At 45.3% G+C, this 27,724-nt stretch overlaps 1 long non-coding RNA gene across 2 annotated transcripts; it reads left to right on the top strand.

Annotated features, from left to right (window-relative positions):
- Positions 1-513: 513 nt before the first annotated feature.
- Positions 514-25,979, top strand: LOC107547887. Of its 2 annotated transcripts, none has more exons than XR_001604351.3 (3): positions 514-708; positions 24,506-24,613; positions 25,891-25,979. It is a non-coding gene; the product is annotated as an uncharacterized LOC107547887 (long non-coding RNA). The 2 variants fall into 2 exon arrangements; XR_003761374.2 differs by having other exon boundaries at positions 25,894-25,977.
- Positions 25,980-27,724: the final 1,745 nt, after the last annotated feature.

Below are 27,724 nucleotides of genomic sequence, written 5' to 3'. Positions count from 1 at the left end.
TATCTAGCTATTTCAGTTAATAAAAATCACCTGAAGTTCTCACATACTATTTAGGCCAAGTTTTATTTTGGAAGTCTGAATTATTTGGATCGTGCGCATGGGTTGGACCACTGTTTCTGCTTGGATTTCTCAGAACCTTTGCATCTTAGACTGTCCTTTCATTAACTCATCGAAACTGACCCTGGCTCCAACAAGAAGGGATGACTCCATCTCAGACCACTGAGAAGATATCCCGCTATAAAATTCCTCCCAAAGAGGAGATTCCACAGCCTCCCTTGATAGCCCCCATTCCGAAGTTTAACAACTCTCAGTCTCGGGAAATTCCTATAGCTAACATAAATTCCTCGTGGTACATTTTAAGCCTGCTTCCTCTTGTTCTGTCTTTAGTGGAGATGTGAAACAGCTGGCCACCGTTCTCCATACTCAGCTGCCAACACTTAACCCAGGGTTGGCAGCACCCGGTTGTGACAGTGTTCCGGCTTCCACTGGGGATGGAGCCGAGGTCAAGGGACTGAGGGGAAATAGGAAAAATTAATTGGGGACTACATTTCCCAGAACCCTTTGGGGGAAAAGAGCCAATCAATCTGGGCAGGACTTTTCAATTTCAGAGGAAGAAGTAGCCGTCGTTGCTCTCTGAGGTTTCAGTCCCTGCCTGCCTTCCACAAAATTGTACCAGTTGTCTTGTGAAAGATCTTTTCCACGCCATTGGTGAGTGCCTGCTTTTTGAAATTGTTTAGTTAAGAAATTTTGTTGGTAAAGATTGGGGTGAAAGTTAAGATGTCTTCTTATTGGAGTGGTCCTGAGTGACAGCAAGGGGTGATGGTGATGGGCCGGGGTGGGCTGGGGGTACTCCCTAACAGCGGAAAAACCTGGGTTGCCTCCATGGGCCTCAGGATGGGGCATGTGTTGTTTAGGTTCCCCCAGCAGCACTATAAGGATGATAGAAACCACTTATTCCCTTACTCATGTCAGAAGGTATGGAACAGACCTGTCTGTGGCCTGGAGCCTGTGATCGAGTACGCCAGGCAGCCAATGGGTCAGCTGTATTTATTGAACGTTTACTGTGCTCAGAGTATTTTATTGAGCACTTGGGAGAGTACAGTGTAACAATATAACAGACACCTTCCCTGCCTAAAATAAGCTTACAGTCTAGAGTCCAACACGGACTGTTTCTGCAGTGAGCCTGGCATTTCTACAAGGATAACACTGCATTGTGGGCAGGGAATGCGTCTGTTTATTATTGTAGTGGACTCTCCCAAGCGCTTAAGTACAGTGTTCTGTATAAGGTAAGTGCTCAGTAAATACAGTTGAATGAAGGAATGAACTAGGCCCCTCCCCAGAATTATGGTGTGATCAAAGCCACTGTGCCACCCCATCGCCTTCCAGCCCTTTCAATCACGAGGGGCCTATCCCACGCCCTGGTGGACTCAGGCTAAAAGGGTGTGAATGTATTCCATGGCGTCATTCTTCCCGACAGTTGTAACACTCCCTCTTTCATTATTATTTTACTGGGGTTCCCTTTCCCCCTGCCGACCCTTTTCCAGAGGATCTTTCCCCATCTCTGTTGCAATGGAGTTCTTGGTCTAACACTCCTTGGTTACCCAACCCCTCCTCCTGAGTCATAATGCTGAAGGAAGGGAAAAAGCATCCCGCTTGAAAATCGTTTGCACCCAAATGGCTCTTCTAGCACTTATTGTTTTATGGTTAGAGGGGGAAAAAAAAGCCAAGAGTCTCTGTTTATAAAAGCCTGAGTATCTAGAGGTGTGAGGTAATTTGGATTTGCTTTTACCAGGGTGAAAGTGGACTCTCATTTTACACCCAGGTACTGAGCGTCTCGAGGGTGTTTCGTGTCTACTTTTCTATACTTTTCCCAGCACTCAATACAGTGCCGTGCTCACAGTAAGTGCTCGATAACTGTCTTTAATAAGGTGGCTATTGAAGAAAATCCAAGTGGCATCAAACATCCTGCATTTGATGGGATGTCGTGGCCTGGGATGGATTAACATAAGGGTCAAAATACAAATTGGAATAATAATAATAATGTTGGTATTCGTTAAGCGCTTACTATGCGCAGAGCACTGTTCTAAGCGCTGGGGTAGATCCAGGGTGATCAGGTTGTCCCACGTGAGGCTCACAGTCTTAATCCCCATTTTACAGATGAGGGAACTGAGGCACAGAGCAGTTAAGTGACTTGCCCACAGTCACAGAGCTGGGATTCAAACCCATGACCTCTGATTCCCAAGCCCGCGCTCTTTCCACTGAGCCACACTGCTTCTCATTGGAAGGAGGGGCTGCCAATGGGTGGCAGGTGAGCCGGGCTGCGGCTGGGAGGGGGCCCTCAGGTCCCTCTCTGCAAGAAGTTCTTTGATCACCCCCCACCCAGAGCCCCTTCTGGGACCTATCCCAAGCACTCCTGCCCCACATCCTCCAATAACAGCTCAGTGATCTGCAGGTGTGGAAACAGGGAACTTCCATCACCACCTTGGCTCAGAAACAGCGCACCTTTTTTTTTTTTTTAACGGTATTTGTTAATTGCTTACTATGGGTCAAGCACTGGGGTAGATACAAGTTAATTCAGTTGGACGCAGCCCCTGCCCCACGTGGGGCTCCCCGTCTAAGACGGAGGGAGAAGAGACATACCCGTTTTCCAGTTGTGGAAACTGAGGCCCAGTGAAGTGACTTGACCGAGGTCACACAGCAAGCAAGCGACAAAGTTGGGATTAGAACCCAGGTCCTTCCGACTCCCAGGCCTGTGATCTCTCCACTAGGCCACGCTGCTCGGATCAGACGTGGGAGGCTGGGGAGGTGGTGACCTAGGGCCCGGCTGGACTACGGAGAGCTGCTCGTCGTCCTGCTGCTCCCGTGGCCCCATGCGCCCCAAAAGAGGGACGGGCCGACCTGACTCTTGGCTCCGGCTGGAGGATGGACGCAAGCCTAACCACCCTGAATTCCTCAAACAGCTTTACCCGGCCAGAGTCCCGTCCGCCTCCCCGAGGTGTGGGACCTTCGAACCCCGGAGCGGCGCCCTGCCTGCAGTCATGCCAGTGGCACAGCGGAAGCACGCCAGGCTGGGCCCCGTCCCACACCCGTGGCTGCCATCTTACGCGAACGGTGGGGGAAACGGGGCGTTCTGGGCCTGGGGCACACGGGCTCCAGGGCCTCTGTGCTCCCCTCCCAAGTCAGGGCCAAGTCCAGCAGGGTCAAGAACCCGGTGGCCCGGTCTGCTGCGGACCGAGGCTGGCATCATCCAAATTATTCACACTAGAGCTCCAGTCTCGAACTTTTATCAGATCAGACTTCCAGCTTACTAAGGGTGCAGCATGGCCTACCGGAGAGAGGACGGGCCGGGCTGTCAGAATGGACCCGGTTTCTAATCCTGGCTCCGTCACTTGTCTGCTGTGTGACCTTGTGAAACTTCACTTCTCTGGGCCTCAGTTTCCTCAACTATAAAAGTGAGAATACCTGTTGTCCCTCCATAATGGATAGGTGCTGTGTCCCAATCTAATTAACTTGTACCTACCCCAGCACTTCATGCAGTGTTGCAATCATATTTTTTGAGTGCCTAATACGTGTAGGACACTGGACTAAGCACTTGGGAGGGTACAACGCAAGAATATAACAGAAACATTTCCCTGCCCACAGCAAACTTACAGTCTTGACACATAGGCACTTAACAAACACCTTTAAAAAAAGTTGGGTTTTTGTTCCTGCATGTTTATCTCCCTTTGTATTTTATTTCGATCTTATGAAATGTCGGCAGGACATTTGATTTGATGTTTGCTGAACTTAGTTTCAATTCTTCTGCACAGTCGAGGAAGGTATTGCTAATGAATACACCAAGATGACTGATTTTGCAATACAACTGCCCCCTCTGCCACCTGAAAGGACATCTACATTCCAAGCGCTTAGTACAGTGCTCTGCACTTAGTAAGCGCTCAATAAATACTATTGAATGACTGAATCTAGTCAAACAATATAAAAACCCTGGGCTTTTCAGACTAATGACAATATTTTTCAAGGCAGATAAGCTGATCAGTGCAGGTTGGAAGGAGGTTGGAAAGCAGCGTGGTCTAGTGGAAAGAGCCAGCATGGCCTAGTGGAAATAGCATGGGCGTGGAAGGCAAAGGACCTGGGTTCTAATTCTGCCTCTGCCACGTATCTGCTGTGTGACCTAGAGCAAATCATTTAACTTCTCTGGGCCTCAGTTACTTCATCTTCAAAATGGGGATTAAAACTGTGAGCTGCGTGAGGGACAGGGATTATGTCCAACCTGATTTTTTTTTTTACTATGTGTCAAGCACTGTTCTAAGCCCTGGGGTAGGTACAAGGCAGTCAGACCAGATCAATCCCTGTCCCACATGGGGCTCCCAGTCTGAGGTGGAGGGAGAACAGGTATTGAATCCCCATTTTGCAGTTGAGGAACTGAGGCAGAGAGCAGTGAAGTAACTTGTCCAAGGTCACACAGCAGGCAAGTAGTGGAATCAGGATTAGAACTCAGGTCCTCTGGCTCCCAGGCCCATGCTTTATCCACTAGGCCATGCTGCTTCCCAAATTAACTTGTATCTACCGGGGCATTTAAGTAGTGTCCTTGGCACGTAGTAAGCACTTAACAAATCTCTCTTTTTTTTTTTTTTAAGCCATTGGTGTTAAACTGATTCACTTGCATTTTTCCTCAGGGACTTTTGAGGGTTCAGAGGTAGAGGTCAGTTCTGTTGTATAAAGTGCTTACTAAACTCATTTCATCCAGGTCTTCATTCGCCTTCAGCCCCCTCTTTATTCTATTGCAATTTTATAATTATTATTATTGTTATTAATAATGTAAGTACTCTGTGTCAAGCACTGTTTTAAGCATTGAGGTAGATACAGAGTTAATCAGGTTGGACACAGTACCTGTCCTACATAGGGCTCACAGTCTGAGTTGTTTTAGTATCCATAGTATTTATTAACTGTTTACCGTGTGCACAGTACTGTACTAAACCCTGGAAAAGATCATTAGTGGGGATTTTCAATCTTCCATCAAAAGTGAGAGTTGTTCCTGTCAGTTGTTCGCATTTAATCCTTTTAAAAAACAAGAAAGGAAGAGAGGGCAGAGATCAAGTTTACCAACTGGATTGTGCTTTTGCTTAGCTCTCTTCACAGAGTGGCTCTCCAGTAAATACTGTTGATTGATTCGGGGTTGAGGGGAAGCATTCAAAGCCTCTGCCTTTGGTTCTGGCAGTGTGACCGATATCAGAAGAAAAGAGTTTAGACAAATCATCCTACAGAAGAAGAGGAAGACACATCTATTACCTGTCCTTCTTCCTTCACCTAGACATAACTTCAAAACTGAACGTGGCAGGCAGACTCCTGGGCTTTCTGAAGGATCTCTTTATCAGTCAGCTCCTCGATAAAGAGAGAGAATGAAAAAATGACCAAAAAAAAAAAGGCTTGAGATTTCTGCCTGGGCTTGTTACCACGAGTAAAAGGCCAGGTGTTTACCTTAATGGTGAGAGGCAAAAAGCCAGGAGATAAAAGTAAACAAAAGGGTCGTTATGTGTGTGCTGAAGAACAGCTTTAAGGGAAATCTCACCACCGTAACCTCCTGTAATGGAAGGTTAGTGCAATGAAATGCATTATTAATTATAAAGAAGTTGAGTTTGGACTCCGGGGAGGAACAGATCTGGTTGGGCCCTGGTTGATTTTCTGAGGGATGAATGGGAAAACTTTCAGCCAGTCAGAATGCAGGACACACCTGAGCCCTTCCAGGTCGGTCTCCAGAATAATGAGGTGACAATGGGGTGTTATATCTCACCTCCGGGGCTGGACTATAAAGAGTCACTGTAAACCATTAACACTTCGTAAAAGTCCTGTAAAGGTTAGAGCCAGTGAACTTGAAAAGCATTAGAGCCAGACTCTGAAAAGACTCAAAAGAACATGGGGGGGGGGGGGGGGGGAAAGAAAAGGATCCAAATCGGAGATGTCGGTAGAGACAAAGATAGAGGATGATTAGATTTATAGATGAATAATTATGACTGCCATCTTGGGTGTTACAGCGTTTAGTACGGTGCCTGGCACATAGTAAGTGCTTAATAAATACCATTATTATTATTATTTTTAAACTTATAGCTACACGGGAGTGAGGTGAGAAATGATTGGTTTGGTAAAAATAAATTTGGAAACTGGATTGCTGGAGTCAGAAGGAAATGATGCACACATATGTAAGAAAAAGCATAAAATCAAATTTATGAAGAATTTTTATGAAAAAAGCAGTAGTGGCACTCTTCAAACAAACGGTTATTTTTGGTATCTGTTCAGCACTTACTATGTGCCATGCACTGTACTCAGTGCTGGGGTAGAGACAAGGTAATCAGTTTGGACACCATCGAAGCCCTGCATGGGGGGTCACAATCTTAATCCCCATTTTACAGATGAAGTAACTGAGGCACAGAGAATGAAGTAACTTGCCCCGGGTGACACGGTAGACACATGGCAGAGTGGGGATTAGAACCCAGGTTCTTCTGACTCCCAGGCCCGTGCTGTATCTACGAGGCCACAACGCTTCTCACATTAAACTAAGATCTTGAGAGGCAGAAGAGAAAACAGCACCAAGAGGTGCCAACAACGCACACCACAACCCGGTAAGGAAAAGTCTGTGCGTTCACAGTGTGTTTGGGATTGTGATTTCCAGCACCGACCTTTTTTCTAGACTGTAAACTCATTATGGGCAGGGAACATATCTCAGAATTCTGTTGTACTGTACTCTCCCCAATGCTTAGTGCAGTGGTCTGCCTATAGTAAGAGCTCAATAAACACCACTGATTGATTCAGCCACACAAGCCCCCAAAGCTGAAAATTACATTCAGTGTCATTTTTTTGAGTACAAAAGACAACTCGACATACATATATTCTATGATGGTAATGTTGGTATTTGTTTAGCGCTTACTACGTGCAGAACACTGTTCTAAGCGCTGGGGTAGATACAGGGTAATCAGATTGTCCTACGTGAGGCTCACGGTCTTAATCCCCAGTTTACAGATGAGGGAACTGAGGCACAGAGAAGTGAAGTGACTTGCCCACAGTCACACAGCTGAGTGGCAGAGCCGGGGTTCGAACCCATGACCTCGGACTCCCAAGCCCGTGCTCTTTCCGCTGAGCCACTGATATACTGGACTCGGTGAAAACACCCACTTTGCCGGCCTTAAATAGGAACAATCTTAACTTCTAATGGTTTAGGTAAGTTACAATGTAGCCACTCAGAACAGTGAATTAGAGATAAGCATCACACCAAGAAACAAATTTGTGTATAATTAGATCTTCAGCGTGAAATATTCCTAGACTACACAGGTGCATTGCTTACATAACTACTAATGACATTTTCTGGATTCTTCTATTTACGTGAATCGACATGACTAGATGGAGAAACTTTCTTTTCTTTTTTGTTTTTTACACCAAATTAGTACCATATGTAGATAGAAGTCACACATTACCAAATTTGATATGCAATAAATTTCATTTTTTATCTGAAATGAAATTCCAAATATTCTAATTGCATTTTCTTAGAAAATGATGGCTTTCTACACATCTTGCCCTGAAATTTTGCCGATAGAAGACACCACACAATTTTCACAGAAAAAAATTTTTCTCTTTCATCGTTTAATGGCATATTTCTTTGCAAGTTCCTTCCTTTTTGTGGCAACCTTAGTGGTGAATAAGGAAATTTTTATGTTCAGTAAAGCCTTAACAAGAGGTGTTATTCTAAAGCAGACAAATGTTCAAACCATTGGATTCATTATTATACATTATATAGCATAATCTCATCTATATGTTACGTGATATATATTATATTTTCCATAGCTTAAAGTCATGGTGAATTCTCACTGTGGAAATTCTGTACGTCGACTAGAGAGTACGTATGCTCTGAAAGGCGAATAAGCACTCTACCCGATCAAATTTAGTGGAAGTCTTCATGTGGATCCTATACATTTAATAGATTTTTGCATATGCAGTTCATTGCTTGGTCTCATTACTGAATTCCTTCATCATTTATAGGAATTTTTGGATTTCCAAGAGGAGTCCAGGAGAATGCCCTAAAATGACTTGCATTTCCTGAGGTGCTAACAAATGTGTTTTTGGACATTGTCTCATGATAGATGATATTTAGAATTTTCTTTCACATAATTCCCCCTCTAACTCTGTTTTACTACTCTGTTCACCATCTATGAACTATAAATTCTTACGCTATATAATAGGACACCATCCTGGGAGTCAGAAGGACCTGAATTCTATTCCTGACTCTACCACATGTCTGCTGCGTGACCTTGGGAAAATCATTTCACTTCCCTGTGCCTTAGTTACCTCATCTGTAAAATGGGGATTAAGAGTGTGAGCCCCATGTGGGACACGGACTGTGTCCAGTGCTTAGTACAGTGCTTTTGCACACAGTAAGTCCTCAATAAATACAACTGAATAGAATGAATGAATGCGTGTATCCCAGCGCTTAGAACAGTGCTTGGCACATAAGTACTTAATAAAGTACCATAATCATTATTATCATCATAATAATGATTATGGTATTTGTTTACTATGTGCCAAGCACTGTTCTAAGCACTGAGGTAGGTATAGGGTAATCAGGTTGTCCCAAGTGGAGCTCACAGTTTTACTCCCCACTTTACAGATGAGGTAAATGAGTCACAGAGAAGTTAAGTGGTTTGCCCAAGGTCACACAGCAGACAAGTAGCAGAGTCAGGATTAGAACCCATGCCCTCTGACTCCCATGCCCATGCTCTTCCCACTAAGCCACGCCGCTACTCTTAGCATTGCTATTATTATTATTTTCCTAGTATTATTTTTACTTTCCTAGCCTTTTTTCCTCTACTTTCTTAACTAGCCCATGGCATTTATGGGAAAGAGCCAGATCTTAACTACTCATTTATTCATTCAGCGGTATTTACTGAGATCTCTGAGCCTGGTATGAGGCACTGGGGACAAATTATAAAAGAGAAAACAAGACACAGTCAATCACTTAATCAGTGATCAATCATTGATAGTGCTTACTGTGTGCAGAGTGGTGTACTGAGCACTTAGGTAAGTAATAATAATGATGTTGGTATTCATTAAGCGCTTACTATGGGCAGAGCACTGTTCTAAGCGCTGAGGTAGATACAGGGTAATCAGGTTGTCCCACGTGAGGCTCCCAGTTAATCCCCATTTTACAGATGAGGGAACTGAGGCACAGAGAAGTAAAGTGTCTTGCCCACAGTCACGCAGCTGACAAGTGGCAGAGCTGGGATTCGAACTCATGACCTCTGACTCCCAAGCCCAGGCTCTTTCCACTAAGCCACGCTGCTTCTCAAGCACAAGACAATAGAGTTGTTAGACACAATCCCTTCCTTAAGGCCTAAAGAGGGAGGCAGAAAATAAAATAATTTGCCGGTTGGGTAAATGGGACCTGGCTGGCTGGGGTGGGGTGAACTTTAAGTGCTTGAGCGGTGCAGATCCAAGTGCCTAAGCAATGCAGAGGGAAGGACAAATAAGGGAAATGAGAGTTTAGTCCAGGAAGGCCTCTTAGCAGAGACTTTTTTATGGTATTTGGTAAGCACTTACTACGTGCCAGGCACTATACTAAGCGCTGGGGTAGCTACAAGATGATAAAGTTGGATGCAGTCCTTGTAGTCCTTGTCCCGCATGGGGCTCAAGGTCTTAATCCCCATTTTACAGATGAGGGAACTGAGGCCCAGAGAAACTGACTTGCTCAAACTCACACAGTAGACAAGTGGAGGGGCTGGGATTAGAACCCAGGTCCTCTGACTTCCAGGCCGACGCTCTTTCCGCTAGATCACGCTGCTCCTCTATCGTACTAAGCGCTTGGGAGAGTATCGTATTATAGATTTGGGTGAGTTGTTCCCTGCCCACAAGGACCTTTTAGTCCAGAGGGTAACATCTCATTTTACTTCCCTGAAATGGGCTCCCCGGAGTGACTATTCTAAGCTCACACACTCTATCGAAAAAACCAACTCCTCTTGAGAATTTACCCAGACTCTTGACAGATAATATGAAAAAAAAAAATTCCAGAATCCCCTGGCAGACTCCAAGTTACCGCTTAAGGGCCTCTCCACCTCTTATAGACAGGGGTTACATTAAATATTCTGTTGCCATGCAAACCAAGGAATTGTTTTGATATAGCATCGAGGTCCTGAAGGGAGTAGGGAAGACCGAGAAGAGAGAGAAAAGCTGGCCCCTCTCCAGCTTCTCTGGAATTGTGTTTTTCTTCCTCCAAATGATAAATGGTTCACATGGAGTCAGTAGGACCAGCCAAATAAGCCCTACAGCTCTCAAAGAACTGAAGGCTAGGGAGCCCAGTAACGGATAGATGAATACTCAGCAAATTCTCACTGTGCATTCAGAGAGTGTATGCGGAGTGCTGGGTTACTGAGGTAGATTAAAGGATGTCAAAAAAGCTAAATGTTTGGCTAGTGCTCCCCTTGAGGGTCATAGCTTGTTTCTGAATCTTGTAGAATTTTTTCTAGCCTCTTCCTATCTAATGCACAGAAAGCGGCCTGGCTCAGTGGAAAGAGCCCGGGCGTGGGAGTCAGAGGTCATGGGTTCTCATCCCAGCTTGCCAGCTGTGTGACTCTGGGCAAGTCACTTCACTTCTCTGTGCCTCAGTTACCTCATCTGTAAAATGGGGATTAAGACCCTGAGCCCCACGTGGGACAACCTGATCACCTTGTATCCCCCCCCAGCGCTTAGAACAGTGCTCTGCACGTGGTAAGCGCTTAACAAATACCATTCATTATTATTATTATCGATAGGGCCTTGTACATTCCAAGTGCTCAGTATAGTGCTCTGCACGTGGTAAGTGCTCAATAAATACTACTGAATGAATGAATTGCGGTCTAAAGATTTCCGAATTGCTTTTCAAGGACTCTGTGAAAGACGTGGTATTCTTCCTCCCACTTGATAGGACAAACCGAGGCTGAGTGTCTAAGTGGAATGGGGAGGCCAACCGATCAGAGAGCCTGACAAGCTGCCCTAAAACCGCTTCGCTCAGTGTTCTTGCTTTGAGAATCTCTCCACCCACTCATAGTTCACAGCTATCACTACTATCAGTCAACTGTACTTGTTGAACACTTACTATATGCAGAACACTACGCCAAAGCGCTTGGGAGAGCACAGCAGATGTGACGTTGGAGGAGTCGAACGTGCAGGCTGGGTTCTCAGTAGGAAATCAGTGAGGTCAGTTAGGAGTAGATGAGCTGGTGAATGTTTGCAAGCTGACGGTAAGGAGTTTCTCCTCGATGCAGAGGTGGATGGGCAACCGCTAGAGGTTCCTGAGGAGTGAGGACATGTGGGCTGAATGTATTTTTTTTTTTTAAAAATTATTCAGGCAGCTCAGTGAAATACAGACTAGCGTGGAGAGAGACAGGAGGCAGGTAGTGAGGAGTGAGGAGGCTGGTGCAGTAGTGAAGGCAGGATAAGATTAGTGCTTGGATCAAAGAAGTAGCGATTTGAATGGAGAGGAAAGAGTGGATTTTAGAAATACTAATGTTGGTATCTGTTAAGCGCTTACTATGTGCAGACCACTGTTCTAAGCGCTGGGGTAGATACAGGGTAATCAGGTTGTCCCATGTGAGGCTCACAGTTAATCCCCATTTCACAGATGAGCTCACTGAGGCACAGAGAAGTGAAGTGACTTGCCCACAGTCACACAGCTGACAAGTGGCAGAGGCGGGATTTGAACTCATGATCTCTGACTCCCAAGCCCGGGCTCTTTCCACTGAGCCACGCTGCTTCTCTAATAGGACTGACAGGATTTGGTGACTGATTGAATATGTGATTGGAATGAGAGAGATAAGTGGATGGCAAAGCCAGGGTTACGGGTTTTTGAGAAGGGGGATAGTGGTGTTTTCTACGGTGGTGGGAAGGACAAGCGGAGGACAGGGTTTGGGTGGGAAGATGAGTTCTGTTTTGAAGATGTTTAGTGAAGCAGAATGGTCTAGTGAAGAGACCACGGGCCTGGTAGGTCCTGGGTTGTAATTCAGTTCTGGCTCCTGTCTGCTCTGTGACCTGGGGCAAGTCGCTTGACTTATCGATGCCTCAGTTTTCTCATCTCTAAAATGGGGATTAAGACTGTGAGCCCATGTGGGGTATGGACTGTGTCCAGCACGATTATTTTGGATCTAACCCTGTGCTTAGTACAGTTCCCAGCACGTAGTAAGTGCTTAACAAACACCATAAAAAAAGAGGTTTTGGTGAACTATCCAGGTAGAGATATCTTGAAGGCAGGAGGAAATGAGACTGTGGAGGAAGGGAAATCACTTCAACACTTCTGTGCTACATGATAATAGTTATATTTAAGTGCTTATGTGTCAAGAACTGTACAAAGTGCTGGGGTGGATACAAGGAAATAGTGTTGGACACAGTCCCTCTCCCACATGGGGCTCATAGTCACAATCTCCATTTTAAAGATGAAATAACCGAGGCACAGAGAAATGATGCGACTTGCCCAAGGTCACACGGTAGACAAGTGGCAGAGCCAGAATTTGAACCCAGGTCCTTCTGATCCTCAGGACCACGCTCTATTCACAAGGCAATGAGTACTAAAATATTCGCAGACTCCCACAGCACAGATGTACAGATCTTACCCTATTAGGCATTAACTGAGGATGTTTTTTCCTTTTCCTCCTTCTTAACTTTGACTGAAACAGGGAAAAACTAAGAGGGCTAGATTTAGTAGGAAGGATGGAAAATTTGGTTACGGACCTGTTGAATTTGAGGTGATACTGGGACATCTGGGAAGAGATGATCTGAAAGCAAGAGGATGAGAGGTGGATTTTGAAGTTGTCTGCTTAAAAATGGGCCCAGAAGTCTTTCTTTTTTTTTTTTTAAGGGCTTATGACGTGTCAAGTGCTGTTCTAAGTCCTGGGGTTGACACAACTTCATTAGGTTGGACACAGTCCCTGCACCGCACGGGACTCACAGGCTATCTAGGAGGAGGAATGGGTATTTCATCCCCATTTTATAGTTGAAGAAACTGAGGCACAAAGAAATGACTTGCCCAAGGTCACAGCAGGCAAGTGGTGGAGCTGGGGTTAGAACTCAGGTCCTCCGACTCCTAGAGCAGGGTTCTTTACACTAGGCCACGCTGCTTCCCGGTTTTGTGAACGGATAAGCTCCCCATGCGAGCGGGTATAGAGACAGAAGGAAGGAAGGACCCAGGAGCCATGCAGGCAGGACATCTACGGTTGAGGGATGAGAATAGGAAGATGAGCCAGAGAACGAAAGTGCGAAGGAGCAATCAGAGACGTAGAAAGAAAAGCAGAGTGGTGCAGCATCAGCAAGACAGTGGTCTGAAAGTTTCATGGAAGAGACAGTAGCCTACAGTGTCAGAGGTAGCCAAGAGATGAAAGAGGAGTGGAAAGAGCCCGGGCTTGGGAGTCGGAGTTCAAGGGTTCGAATCCCGGCTCCGCCGCTTGCCAGCTGTGTGACTTTGGGCGAGTCACTTCACTTCTCTGTGCCTCAGTCACCTCATCTGTCAAATGGGGATTAAAACGGTGAGCCTGACAACCTGATCACCTTGTATCCCCCAGCGCTTAGAACAGTGCTTTGCACGTAGTAAGCGCTCAACAAATACCACCATTTATAGAATAGAACCCTTTGGATCCCTTGGTGTCCTTAGAGAGTACAGCCTCAGTGGAGTGACAGGGTGGAAAGCCTTATTGTAGTGTGTTAATTCGTTGTGGTGTTTGTTTGTTAAGCTCTCACTTTGTGCCAGGCCCTGAACTAAGCATTAAGGTAGATATAAGCTAATCAGGTTGGATACTGTCCCTGCCCCACATAGGACTCCCAGGCTCCTTCCCCATTTTACAGATGAGGGAACTGAGGCCCAGAGAAGTGAAGTGACTTGCCCAAGGTCACACAGAAGACAAGTGGCGGAGCTGGGATTAGAAATCATAACCTTCTGACTCCCAGGCCTGTGCTGTATCCACTAGGCCATTTGTTAAGAAGAGAGTTGGTGTGAAGGAAGTGAAGACAGTGGGTGAAACCGACGCATTAGAGAATTTGCGTTAGAAATGGAGATAGGACGATGTGGCAGGAGCTACAGGAGGATTTTTAAACTTGGGGAGGCTTGGCATGTTTAAAGACAGGAGGGAAGGAGTGCGGTATAGTGGAATAAGCATGAGACGGGGAGTCAGAGGACCTGGGTTTTTAATCCAGACTCTGTTGTGTGCCTGCTGGGCGACCTTGGGAACGTCACTCAACTTCTCTGTGACTCAGATTCCTCATCTGTGAAAGGGGGACTAAATTCTCCTCCCTCTAACATAGACAGTGAGCCCCATGTGGGACAGGAGCTGTCTCCCACCTAATTATCTTGTATCTAACTTCAGTATTTAGCACAGTAACTGACCCGTAGTAAGCCTCCAGCCAGGACCATTAAAATACATTTTTTTTAAAAGGGCAGGAACCAATAGAAAGTGAGAGGATAAAGATAACAGGGAAGGGAGGGAGAAGAGTGGGCACCGATGTTTTTATCAGGTGAGAAGTGCTAGGTTCGGTGACCCGGGTGAAGTGGGTGGATTTAGAGAGAACGGTGGAGACTTCCTCTTGTGAAAAAAAACAGGGATGCCGAATGAAGACAGGAAGGTAAATAGAGTGAGGAGGAGGTAATGGGGAAACTTCGGGAAGTTCCTTAAGAGCAGAAACCATGTCTGCCAAATCTATTGTACTCTCCCAAGTGTTTGGTACAGTGCCCTGCACATAATGAGCACTCAGTGAATGTATTTGATGAATTTATGGATGTTGGCATCTTGTTTCCTTTTCTGGTGTGAATTATATTACCTGTAGATGACTGGGGAATGGCTTCACCTATATTAGCATATGCAGCTCTGGAGGCTGTGTGCCAGGAAGCACATATGTGGCTTAGTGGAAGGAGCCCAGGCTTGGGAGTCAGAGGTCGTGGGTTCTAATTCCGCCTCCGCCACTTGTCAGCTGTGTGACTTTGGACGAGTCACGTAACTTCTCTGTGTCTGTTACTTCGTCTGTAAGATGGGGATTAAGACTGTGAGCCCCACCTGAGACAACCTGAGAACCTTGTATCTACCTCAGTGCTTGGAACAGTGCTTGGCACATACTTGACAGTCGACAAATAATATCGTTATTATAATGTAATAATAATAAAGTGCTTTCTCTGTGTCAACCACTGTTCTAACTCCTGAGGTAGATGCAAAGTAGTCAGGTTATACACAGTCCCTGTCTCGCCTGGGCCTCACAGTCTAAGTAGGAGGGAGTAGGATTGAATCCCCATTTAACATATGAGGAAACTGAGGAACAGAGAAGTTAAGAGATTTGCAGAGGGTCACACAACAGGTCAGTGGCAGAGCTAGAATTAGAACCCAGGTCCTCCGACTCCCAGGCCCCTGTGCTTTTTTGTACCAGGCTACTTCCCATACTAAGAGCGGACAAGGTACAGAGGACAACCTTATGATTTGAGAGTGGAGCATTTCTCAGAGTAGGAAAGGCTAAAAGGATTAGAACCCTTCAGTCTGGAAATGCAGAGGCCGAGTGGGAGCATGATTGAAATTTACAGAGGAATGAGGGGGTAACAGGGCCAAGCAAGGAATTGTTATCCACTGCATTCCACAACACAAGGGCCCTATTGAAGCTTGAAGACGGGTAGGTTCAAAACTAACAAAGGGAAACACAGAGTGGGCAGTAAGCATATGGAATTCATAACCTCAAGAAATGCGTTGGCAGGAAGCATTGGTATGTTCAAGATGGGCATGGACAAATTCAGAAATGGGAGGCCCCTAATGAGCCACTGGCGGGAAAGTTATGGATGTAGAGGAAAAAATTAGGGAGGACGGATTGTCTAGCCCTAACCAGTTGATTGGATTTCATGGAGAACAGCCATAACCCTGTTCCTCTAAACATCCTCTTGCCACTGTCAGAGATGAATATTTGATTCCCTTGATCATACAGCCAGTTTTCCTGAAACACCGGGGTAGCGCCTTTATAGAATCCCACGCTTAGGAAAGCTGCCATTGTATACTCACCAGATCCAGTGCTGTCCTCATGGGCACGTGGAAACAACCAACCAATCAATCAATCATGGCTCTGCCACTTGTCTGCTGTGTAACCTTAGGCAAGTCATTTTACTGTGCCTCAGTTACCACGTTTTTAAAATGGAGATCGAGACTGTGAGCACCATGTGGGACAGGGACCGTGTCCAACTCGATTGCTTTTATCCACTCCGGTGGTTAGTACAGTGCCTGGCACATCATTATTATCATCATCATTATTATTTAAGTGCCGTCGAGTGACTCCATGGATATATTTTCTCCAGAATGTCCTGTCCTCTGCCATAATCTGCAACCTTTCTAATGGCGTTTTTGTTGTCGTTGTTATGGTCTCTCTCCATCTAGCTGCCGGTCTGCTCTTCCACGTTTTCCCCAGACTTTTCATAGCATTAGTGTCTTCTCCAGAGAATTAGTCCTCCTGATTATGTGTCCAAAATATGCTAATCTACGTCGAGTCATTTGGCCTTCCAAAGACCACTTTGGTTTAATTTGCTCTAAAATCCATTTGATTGTCTTTCGGGCAGTCCATGGTACATAGTAAGTGCTTAACAAATAGCATTATTAATAACAAATAGCATACTTACTGAGTGTCTACTGCATGCAGGTCACTGTTCTTAAAGCTTTGGAGAGTATAATATAGCAGATTTTATTCCTTCTGACGTTGGATTGCACGGTCTCAGACAGATATGTATTGTAAAACAAATGTCTTCCAATTCTACCATTAGAGTCTAGCAAAATTATCTATTTTGTTAAGGAGATGTACATCACCTTGATTCTATTTATTTGCTCTTGTTTTAATGAGACGTTCATCCCCTTGATTCTATTTACTGCTATTGTTCTTGTCTGTCCGTCTCCCCCGATTAGACCGTAAGCCCGTCAAAGGGCAGGGACTGTCTCTGTCTGTTGCCGATTTGTACATTCCGAGCGCTTAGTACAGTGCTCTGCACATAGTAAGGGCTCAATAAATACTATTGAATGAACGAATGAATGTTTTGGCAGAATTGAGTGTACTACATGTCATTCTTATTCTCTCTCTGGCTATGACACAACTTACCGTCGGTCGGACAGTCAGTCAATCAAATTTATTCAGTGCTTACTGTGTGCGGAGCACTATACTAAGTGCTTGGGAGAGTACACTCCAACAGTAAACAGACATATTCCCTGCCCACAGTGAGCTAGTGGAGGTAACCCAGAGGGCAGGCTCTGAGTTTTTTTGCTGCAGGCATACTGGTATATGAGTATTTTTGTACCCTTCTCTGTGCAGATGAGGTAACTGAGGTACAGAGAAGTTAAATGACTTGCCCGAGGTCACACAGCAGGCAAGTGGCGGGGCCAGTATTAGAACCCAGGACCTTCTGACTCCCAGGCCCATGCTCTATCTACTATGCCATGCTGAAGAGGTGTGCTCAAGAACGGACCGGTATGGTACGGGAACAGCAGCAAACTGTGTGGGCCCACAATTCTTAGTTAATTCATTAGTCTTTTCAGCCTCATTTTCATACTTGGACGGGTCTCGCTGTCAGTCGTGACCTCTTAGACAACACAAGCACCCACACGTACATATATCTTATATGTGACGAATGCATACACAGAGATGCATTTAGCCCATACAGAATATTGCTGAGAGGGTCCCATTATCTCAAAGGGCTAATTTGATTTTGTTACCTTAAGGGATGCATTACAGATTGAAATTGAAGGCCCTTTTGCACAACCCATGGATATGGACATAAACACACAACCAAAGGTTTAGAAGGAACATTCCTGAATTTAACAACCCCAGATCAGCTCATTCCAAAGCATAAACTTTGAGGAAAAAATGACTGGGGTTGGAATGCTCAAACACTCCAGCAATCTGATTGGCTGCACATCTGTAAGTACTTTATGATGCTAGATAAAATATATGGTGCCGGGTGATATATTCTAAACATTTCAATTTTGTGTATTCAGAATCTCATGAAAATTGGCCAATTGGTTATTAGGAATGTCCGCAGAGAGAAGAATGGTTTAAGGTCCTAAGGACAAAGCAAGAGTCCAGAATTCCTGGGTTCTAGGATCTCCTCGGTGGGGCTAAGAGGAAAGGGCTTGTCCCAGACCAAGTCCTTTAAATGTGTGTCCATGTTTTCCCATTTGTTAAGCGGGAAGAGTGTTTCCCAGCTAGGTCGTAGGAGTAATGCGAACATGGATATGCATCGAGTTAAGCTCTTTTCCCAAATATTTCCCATGGGTTATTTAAAATGTGCTGATTCCCCTGAGTCAGTAGGAACTGAGATTATTAGCCCCATTTTACAGATGAGGAGGAACCCAAGAGCTAGAGAGGTCCAGGGACTTGGATGGGGACGGAATCGGGATAAACTAAATCCCAACTTCTCACTCATTTCTCTCTGCATGCATACATCAAGGGCATTCCAAGATAAAAGACAAATCGGACACGCTATCAAGATACAAAGTGGTACCACCGGCTTCCTGAAGATTGTCAAATACACAGAGCATTATAGCAGGCAAGCATTATAGCAGGCAAGGATAGTACCTGCTCTCAAAGTGCTTTTAGTTTAATGGGAAAGATAGGGCGGGATTAGGAGACAGGCCCTTTGACTCCTAGGTCCATGCTCTTTCCACTAGGCCACGCTGCATCTCAAACAATGGAATGGAATGGAGAGCAAGGTCCCGTGGAGCGAGACCGAGTTAAGGGAGGGTAAATTATTGGAGATCATCTCATTGGTCAGCGGAACATGCTGCAATTACCAGGTAACTGGTGATTTTGCTTGAAGATGATGATCAAGGAGCAATGAATAAGCAGCTTCTCCCAGACCCCCACCGCACATCTTCCTTGTGTGGCCGTAGGCCAAAAGAGAAGGCCAGAGAGAGAGAGAGGCTAGAGATCTCTTAAACCCTGGATTTAGGAGGAGACAGTATACATTCCTAGCAGAAGTTTTTGAACAAATATTGGGCATAGCTTCCTTTCCCCTGATGTGCTCTATTCCCATAACACAATCTTTTCGAACCTAAATAAACCACAAAAGAAAACACTAAGTCCGGTTTCCCGAAGAGCCACTGTTTTAGGAGCTTGGGGTTTGGGTTTTATTTTTATTCTATTTCACTTTGCAACAACCGGTTAAAAAATGGGCGCTGGTGGGAGGTGGGTCGGGGGTGGGAAATTGACTTTCGTCGAACGACGGAGACTTGGCAGTCGAGTCGGAGGTCACAGAGCTCCTTCAGTGTCAGCCTTCATTCCCCGGAGTCGCATCCTGTAATGTATTTATTTATCATTACCGATGGCCAATTTTTTTTTTCTCTTTCTTTCTTTCTCTTCGGGTTTGTTCTGCCCAAGGCCATAGGGGTCCGACAGAGATCAACAGTGTTTCTGCAGAGATGAAGCAGCTCGTCAAAACCCGAATTAGATGTTAAATCTTTTCGAAGTGGGGAGGAGATAGAGGGAGGGGAAGCGTATTGTCCAAATAATTTATCATGTGTTGTTTCCTGTGAGATAATGTATAGGGGAAGATTTGTTACAGTGCAAGTTGCAAACTGCTGTTTCAGGGTGATAGCAGCCGCCAAGTTTATGATGTATTTTGTCTTTTGGAAAATACTTTTTTTCCCCCCTCTTAAACTTTTGTCGGTGATGGGTAGCTATTCAAAATAATCAACCTGCTCAAATACCTTTGTGTAACTCCCCAATCCCCAAGAAGCTTGTGTCCACAAACCCACTAGGATACCATTGGAAGAGGGACAACGGCGCTGAGCAGCCCGAGAAAGCTTGGCAGGCGGACGCTCCCAAATTAATCCGTGAGATATTTTAGGACCCGCCAAAGATTCTCCTGCCAATTTGCCTGGGCTTCATTTGGTGGATCTTAACTCTAGCCTTCTGCCAGACCCTTCAGCATTCTCTTTTCCCAGAAATAAATCGAGGTGTCTTTTGATCTCAGTTTTACTTTATAAGCCGGTGGCCATCTTTGCCAACAAATCCCACAGGCATATGCCCTTGGTTGCTACACTCACCTGGTTTGGTGCCAATAGACCACCGAGGGACAGAGATTTTCCAACATTGAGGGTTTCTTCTCTCTTCCACCCACACAACCACGCTGCCTTCCCACCCAGAGGGATTCTCCAGGCGGGACATCTCGTACAATCTTTCAACCCAGTAGGAAACTCCTGGAGGGGATATGAGGAGACGGAAGACATTTCCTTTTTTGTTGTCGTTAGGTTTTGTTTTTGTCAACTTTTTAGGGGCACAAACAGATTACAAGGTAGTGGACCCCTGCCTGAGTTGCCATTCAGTTAGATTCAGGGAGGGATTTTATGGGTTTACTGGTTTCAGGAGCCTCTTGGAGTATTTTGATCATTTAAGAAAAAAAAATATCGAGTGAGCCAGAGACAATAGACGCAGGCAGCGAAGAAGGCCAGTTAGTAAGCTTGTGGCCCAAGGCGTCGACTCCCGGCATCTCACAGCACAAGAGGTTGGATTCATTTCCTGGCCCGTCAAAAGGCTTTGAGCTTCTGAGTCCTTCAGTACCCAGTGGCTCCTTGTGAGGTGAGCCCAGCACTCATTCTTGGAGGCAGTTGTGTGAAATGAGCATCTCTAGTCTTCATCCTCTTTCCAGTAAGGACATTTAAGCTGCCCAAATTACGGGAGCGTTGCTGGTTCCTGGCTCCCACCGGCGTGTCACTCAACAATGCTTATTAAAGCAGTTTGAGAAGCAGCGTGGCCTAGTGGAAAGAGCACGGGCCCGGAAGTCAGAGGACGTGGGCTCTAATCCCGTCTCTGCCACGTGTCTGCTGTGTGACCTTCTGCAAGTCACTTAATTTCTCCGATCCTCAGGTGCCTCATCTATAAAATGGGCACTAAGACTGTGAGCCCCACGTGGGACAGGGACTGTGTCCAACTCGATTTGCTTGTATCCACCTAAGAGCTTAGAACAGTGCTTAGTGCACAGTAAGCACTTGACAAATACCACAGTTATTGTTATTAGGTGATTGGGGATCTGATAATAATAATTGTGGTATTGAAGCGATTACTATGTTTCGATCATTCGTTTAGAGTCAACCAGATCAGACACGGCCCTTGACCCAAATGGGATGCAGGGTCTAAAGGGGAGGGAGAACAGGTATTTAACTCCCATTAAACAGATGAGGAAACCGAGGACCAGAGAAGTTAAGTGACTTGCCCACGATAATACAGCAGGCAAGTTGTGGAGCTGGGGATTAGAACCCTGGTCTTTTGATTCCCAAGTGAGGGGTGTTTTTCACTAAGATGTGCTCATGCATCAATGGATCCCAGAAGCCGGATCAGGATTTTACGAGGGAGCATTAGGGAACCAAGTTTGTGAAAGACTGCAAAGTCAGAGGTTTTTTATTAATGCTTTCTACCCTTCCTCCTTAGAAAAGATCACCACAAATCACTGGGCAGAGCCAGAATCACTTATCCTGGAAGAGGTTTTTTTCCCCAAATAAATTGAATCAAACACTATTTATTGAGTACCTATTGGGTGCAGAACCCTGAACTAATTTCTTGGCACAGTACAATCTTTGAGATGAATCCCAAGCGCCTAGGAAGAAGCAGCATGGCTGGGTGGAAAGAACATGGACCTGAGAGTCAGAGGACCTGTGTTCTAATCCCTGTTCCACCTCGTGACTTCTGTGTGACCCTGAGCAAATCATTTAACTTATCTGCGCCTTGGTGACCTCATCTATAAAATGAGCATTCAATACCTGTTCTCCCTCCTTACTTAAACTGTGAAATCCTGGTGGGACAGGGACTGCTTCTGTCCTGATTATCTTGTGTCTTCCCCAGTGCTCACAATAGTGGTTGATGCATAGTAAGCACTTAACAAATGCCACTATTGCTATCAATATTATTATTAGGCTGTGCATGAAATGAGTGCTCAGTCTCACTGGTGATTACAACAGCAACAGGAATTTGTCTAACAACTCTGTTACTGTCCCAAGCACGTAGTGTTTTATATACAGTAAGTGCTCAGTAGATATCATTCATTGATCGCGATTGTGAAACCAGTTTTAGAAAATGGAGGGAAGCAGTTTAAGAGAATCAGAACAACTGGTTTTAAAAAAAAAATATTGTATTCAAGTGTTTACTGTGTGTCAAGTACTGTTCTAAGCTCTGGGGAAAAGACAAAATACTGAGGACAGACACAGTCCCTGTCTCACCAAGGCTGACGGTCTAAGTAGGAAAGGGAATAAATTCTGTACATTTGAGCAAACTGAGGCGCAGAGAAAGTAAGTGACTTGCTCCAGGTCACACAGCAGGGAAGTGGTGGAATCAGGATTAGAAGCCAGGTTCCACCAGCACAGCCCAGTGCATCGACTCAAGGGAAGGGATTGGAGGATGTTACTTTGGTACCATTGGTCATGATTTCTGTGAACTAATGGGGACTAGAAACCCATGATGATTGGGAAGGAACAACCAAAATTGCCACCTTTCCACAAGAAAAATGGCTGTTCCTTCTCCTGACTGACAAGTCAGTTAAACATGGCTATTTGGAAATTATTTGAACAGATCATCAAGTAGCTTATTTGCAGTGATCTAGGAAAACAAAAAAATCCAAGAAACAATCAGCAAGGTCCTGCGAAGACTAGGACACACTAGGACAATCCAATATCCATTGCTGTTAGAGTTCTGGGAGTTGATATGATCGATCAATGAGATTTATTATTGTTATTCAAACACACTGCACAGGGAAGAGCACTGTACTAAGCAGTTGGGAGAGTACAACAGAATTAGCAGCCATGTTCCCTGTCCATATCGTGCTGAGAGTCGAGGGAGCTCTATCTAGATGTTGGGGAGGCTGTTGGCATTCTCCCACGAAGTCATCACTGTCAGATCACAAAATCATGGTTTTGATGGTACTATTGTTAGATGTACAAGGATGGATCTTCCGTGGTAGTTATTCAGGGGCTGTGCCGAGCCACCAGAGTTACTGGATTTGTTCCAGAGGGATTGGTCCAAGGGATCGATTGCATTTCCTACTGATGAACAGGGTGAGGAGTTGAGATCTTTGAAGGAGCAGATGATCCTAAATGGGAAGAGGTTGCTGACATTTCAGAAGAGAGAAAGGCAGCTCAAAAACCCGGATAATTTTGGGAGGAAAAATACAAAGTTTTTTAGGGGTCATCACCAGCTTCTCCAGTTAAGGACAAAAACAAGGAGCACGGCTCTAAGAAGGCACAAGATTGACCAGGCACAGGAGCATCAGAAAAGGATTAACTGAATAGGACTCAGCACCAGAAGGTCATTCAAAAAAAATGGTAATATGAAGCTGAAATGAATAGGAGTGAAAAGCATGGGAGTTTGGAGATATGGTCTTTCCATTATATTCTATATTGGTATTGTAGAACTATTTTGTCAAGTTGAGGTCAGTCCATTAAAAACAACAACAAAAACACCACATATATGTTCTTTAGCACCTGGGTTCTAATCCCGGCTCCGCCACCTGTCTGCTGTGTGACCCTGGACAAGTCACTTAACTTCTCTGTGCCTCAGTTACTTCATCGGTAAAATGGGAATTAAGACTGTGACTTGTCCAAAGTCACCCACCAAATATGTGGTGGACCTAGGATTAAAACTGAGGTGCTCCGACTCCCAGGTCCAGGCTCTTTCTATTCCATCTTCTAATTGGTCCGTGGTGGAATCTCTGAAGTCAAAACTGTCCAGTGTAAATTGGGCCACATGGTCACTGTAATCCCTTGAAATTAAGACTGTTAGGCTTTGCTCCTCTTCCACACTCCCAATCCCACTAGAGCTGGCTAGTTAGTCATTTGCTGTACCTTCCACCCCCAGTACTCAAAAGAATGGATCCAAATCTGTTGTGATCAGTCATTCAATCAGCCAATCACTGGTATTTATCAAGTGCAGAACATTGTACTGAGCACTTGGGAGAGTACACTACAATAGATTTGGTAGAAAAAATCTCTGCCGTCAAGGAGCTAACAATCTAATATACAAAGATGTACAATCTGTTGTGCTCACTTAAATGCTTAGTGCAGTGCTCTGCACACAATAAACACTCAACAAAAGGTGTTATGGTATTGGTTAATTACATACTCCTTGTCACTGTTCTAAATGCCGGGGTAGAAACGAGTTAATCAGCTTGGACATAATCCCTGTCCCACGTGGGGCTCACAGTCTAAGTAGGAGAGGGAACAGGCATTGAGCTCCCCTTTGGCAGTTGAGGAAATTGGAGCACAGAGAAGTGAAGGGACTTGCCCAAAGTCTCACAGTGGACGACTGGCAGAGCCAGGATGAGGACCCAGGTCTTCTGCCCACCAGGCCCATTCTCTTTCCACTAGGCCACGCTGCTTCTCGGCCGTTCATCGTCTTGTTCCCAGCTTGAAACATTTTGGAATGAGCAGAACATCCAGAAGTTCTTAGCCAACAGAGGATTTAGGGTTTGGCAAATGAAGTGTTATACCGATAACAATGCATTTATCCCTCATAGAAGAGGTGGGGCGAACAAGATTCCCGGGGATCAGAGGGATGAAAAGAATTGACCGGTTTAAGCAGCAGCTGTGGATCATTGGAGGGATGTGCATTAGCCATCCGGCCAGTGAGTATAGATACACTGATATGATAATAATTATGGTATTCAAGTGTTTACTCTGGGCAAGGCACTGTATTGAGCACTGGGGTGAATACAGGCGAGTGGGGTTGGACGCAGTCCCTGTCCCATATGAAGCACACAGTCTTAATCCTCATTTTATAGATGAGGTAACTGAGGAACAGAGAAATGAAGCGACTTGCCCAAGGTCACACAGCAGACAAGTGCGGGAGCTGGGATCAGAAGCCAGGACCTTCTGACCCCCAGGCCCATGCGCTTACCCACTAGGCCATGCTGCTGGATTCTCCCCCCCTCCCCCCCCCCCGGCCCGAACCTCAGGGTACATACGTAGGCTTACCACTGAAGGAGGTACAGGCCAAACCCAATCCTCTATTACTGACGTGCTTTCTGCAGTTCTTGCAGTCCCGTTGTTTTTCTTTGTGGGAGGTTTGCGAGTTCCGGCAACATTATCCGAGGGCTTGGAGGTGGAGAGCTAGGAAACTGGAACAGTGTCCAGCAGAGAGTGATTGCCATACGCCCCTTCTGATAATGACTTTTCCATAGTGTCGGGGCATAGGAACCCAGGGAATTCGCTGCCACGTTATTCTCCTCGGTGAAGTTCCATGGGCTGTGGGAAACAAGGAATGTGGCACCATTTCAGGGAGGAAGAATGGGAATGGATGAGGTGAAAAGTGGTTCCACTCGGTTCACCGGCGGGGTTTCTGATCCAAGGCTCTTTAGGTGCCATTTTTTCCTTCTGGGTCCCCTTTAAGGGGTTAAGCTTTGACCATACAAGATTGTAATTGTATTTGCTGTTGACAAAGCTCTAATTCTGGCAACGTGGAACCCACTTAAATTCCTTTATAAGAAACATCTGGGTCAAAATCTATACCCTTTCAGTTCACTAAATGTTAAAATTCAATAGAAAAATGACCCGATAAAAGATGATGTCCATTAAATAAAGACGTTTCCTGCGGAGAGCATCAAAATATGTTTCATAAACCCGAAGAGCCATTTAATCAAAAACCTGCTAAAGGAATAGCCCTTGTTCAAGCGGTAACATTTTGAGCCGGCAAGGTTATATATTTAACAATTTTCACTCTATTAGTTGGGAACTTTGCACAGTAGTTCCATTGATCTATGGCTGGAATTCAGTGGCAAGGCACTCATTTGAAATAGTCATCCTCAGGGCTTCGTATTGTAACACTGAAACCATAAATGATGTTGATCCGAAGGTAATTTTGCAAAGGAGGGAGAGGGATGCAGAGTTGACTAGATGTTTTCAGCAGGGAAATCTATCTTCTGCATATGCCGTGTTGCTCGTGAGACTGTTGTCGGATCAAATGTCCGTTCTAACCGGGAAGAGGTCGTACACAGAAAAAGGACAGTGGTGTTCTGTGGTGCTGGAGGTAACTGATTCCTTCTTCGAACCAAGCTCTACGGCACCGGGAACTGCAGAAGACCCAAAAGAGCTGATTTTCCCTTGGAACATTCTCAAGTGGCTGGGACGGCCCTCGTGCGGGTTGATGTGTTCAAGCTGTCCATCCGACACCCTATCACATTGGCGTGGCGGGCAAGTTGATGGAGATTGGAATCGCCACTCCCTCTTGACCTGTCTGCTACTGGAAATGCTTTATTTAGAAATGGCAATGAAAAACGTACAGAGAAATACCTCCCTGCCTCCTCGCTTTCTACTGAAACATATTAACATAGTGTTGGGTGAGGCTGTGGCCTTTGAATCCACATACAGATGTTGAGGAAATGGAACTTCTGTATGTCATGAATAGCAAATTGCGGCAATCTCTAAAACAGATGACCCGCCTGTATGACTCTTAAAGGTTCAGAGAGGAGTGAAACAGAAGTTTTGTTCTATTTAGGGAACCACCTTTCATGTGGGGAATCGAGATTATTTTTAACAATGTAAGAGCATGTCTTTGGTCGAGGAGGTGTTGCTTTGGATTCTTCCAGCTGTTTCTCCCTCCTGTCCCTGAATTTTGCAAACCTTAAAAAAAAAATCAAATCAGACACAAAGTTGCTTTTCCGTTGTCCTGCCTGGCACCCGTTTTCAAGCCTGGAGGAATCGTTACTATCTCCATGAGGAGAGAGTGATGCTTTGAATTCAGAGTCATTAATATCAGCTGCCGCAGAAGAAACCAGAACCACGAGCTCAATCCTTAATCCAACAAATAAAACAAAAAAAAAGAATTGACTTTCACTTCACTTTGTTGAGGTTTGGCTTTTGAATGTGTCCCCGCTTTTCAGCTCTAAATAGAGTTTGATTCTGTTTGGGAAACATAAGGAATAATTGAATTTGTCTTAATCACGTTTTCTGGTTAATTTATCAAATAAAATAACCTTCTAGGAAGGTGGCAAGCCTTTGAGGGACCACGGGGGAGGGTGGAGGAGAGAGTGGGCTGGAGGTAATTGATGGGTGTTCATTTAGTGCTGAACATTTAAAATATGCTAGTAGGTGTCTGGAGGAAAACCCAGCCATGGAAAACTACTTAAACTGGGCAAAGCCTACGGTATAGAAATTAAGTTAAATTCATGACCTGGGGAAATCTGAAGCTACTCTTGAACAGCCGGCCAAGAAATTGGGCCCTTGAACTCTAACCAGCAGCGACGGATCTAGGTGCAGGATTTCAAAGCACGAGTACTTAGAGGCCATTCATAAGACTTGCTCACAGATTTTCCAGTGTGACTGACCACTCTCCCCCACGATTCCACAGATGTTTGTGAGGGCTTTGAAAATCCTCCAGTTTCTGAATGTTTTCCTCCACTGAGAATGGCTCCCCTGATTGGTCTCCAGAGGTAGGGAAAAATCCAAATTTGGCTTTGCAGGAACCGAGTTCTGAGGTACACACCCTGCACTTGTCTGCACCAGGTGACCCCGAAGTCGGGTCGAAAGAAACGGAAAGTTCAAGGGTTGTGCTGACTTTTCCGTGATGCTCACGTTAGCGGCCTCGTTCCCCGGCCTGGCGTGGGAGGGTTTAGTAGAGGGTATTTGTTTATTTTTGCCACAGTCCAGTGCCGCCGACTGGCTTCTTTAGGCGTGGTGTGAGAGATGCAGGGAAGCAGCATAGCAAAGTGGATAGAGCATGAGCCTGGGAGTCAGAAGGT

Source organism: Ornithorhynchus anatinus, chromosome 8, assembly GCF_004115215.2.
Source record: "Ornithorhynchus anatinus isolate Pmale09 chromosome 8, mOrnAna1.pri.v4, whole genome shotgun sequence".
NCBI lineage: Eukaryota > Metazoa > Chordata > Mammalia > Monotremata > Ornithorhynchidae > Ornithorhynchus > Ornithorhynchus anatinus.
The sequence above is the reverse complement of the archived record's forward strand: the minus strand, read 5'-3'. Positions and strand labels throughout refer to the sequence as shown.